Source organism: Gavialis gangeticus, unplaced genomic scaffold (assembly GCF_001723915.1).
Source record: "Gavialis gangeticus isolate Ggan-Ray unplaced genomic scaffold, GavGan_comp1, whole genome shotgun sequence".
NCBI classification, from domain to species: Eukaryota; Metazoa; Chordata; order Crocodylia; family Gavialidae; genus Gavialis; species Gavialis gangeticus.
The window spans coordinates 263,075,195-263,076,162 of NW_017729032.1; the positions used below are offsets into that span (position 1 = coordinate 263,075,195).

At 53.7% G+C, this 968-nt stretch overlaps 1 protein-coding gene across 1 annotated transcript in view; it reads right to left on the reverse strand.

Moving 5' to 3' along the window:
• Nucleotides 1–365: 365 nt before the first annotated feature.
• Nucleotides 366–968, reverse strand: part of NXPE3 (neurexophilin and PC-esterase domain family member 3) — a 64,065-nt gene continuing 63,462 nt past the window's right edge. Inside the window, exon 10 of the transcript XR_002098720.1 lies at nucleotides 366–380. The gene's annotated coding sequence lies outside the window, so the exon portion shown is untranslated. The remainder of the gene's footprint in view (nucleotides 381–968) is intronic.

The following is a 968-nucleotide window of genomic DNA, read 5'->3' on the forward strand; positions in this document are numbered from 1 at the left end:
TCCAGACAAGTTTGGCCTTGTTTGGCCATAGAACACACTCTAGTCCTTATCCTGTGTCTACTCAGCTCAATTTCAAGTTTGGGGTGTCCCCAGACACCCTCTTTTAGTGGCCTCCACCTCACCTACAGCCACAATCCAACCCTCCAGGGGAAAACAAGACCCCCCAGTGCAAGTTCCAGTCCCAGCTCAAATGAATATCCTGCATGGGGCTCACCACACCCTTTCATGGTAAGCTCCAAATAGAAAGGCCAACAAAACAAAAAGTGCTCCGGGTACTCAGCTTGCTTCCTATGCAGGTCCCCAGTTTCTCTTCACTCAGGGCTGCTGTCCAAGTGCTCTCACAGCATTCTGGGCTCCTGTCCTCACGCCTCTCAGAAAAGCTTCTGTCACCAGCAGTTTTCATGGCCAGACTGCCCACCCTGGCCTGAAGCTTGGGCTTATGCAGGGCTATTTGTGTCATGTGGCCCCTGTACTTCCACCCCTCGGGTCATGAGGCTCTGCCTGCACCTGGACCCAGCAGCCATCTTGATTCAGGCTCCCCTGCCTGTGAGTTTGCTTTGGCATCACCACTGGGGCATGAGCAGAAAAGACACAGAGATGAAACAGAAAGTAGCAAGAGGTAAGGGGAAGAGCCAGAACTATTGCTGGAATTCACCATCCAGCGCAAGGTGGCAAAGGCCTGCAGCAAGGCAGCAGCCCTAGATTTCAGGAGGGCAGACTTCAATGAGCTAAGGAGAATAGTCAGGGAAACACTGAGGTCCCGGAGGGGAGGGGAGCCAGGTGTCCAAGAAGAGTGGTTGCTCCTCAAGGAGACGATCCTCCAAGCCCAAAGGGAGGTAATCCCAACACGGATCAAAGGAAGCAGGAGGGCACAAAAGCCCCCATGGCTCACCAAAAGCAGCCGGGAATGTCTTCTAGCTAAAAGGGAGACGTATACCCAATGGAAGGGAGGGGCCATCACCAGGGAG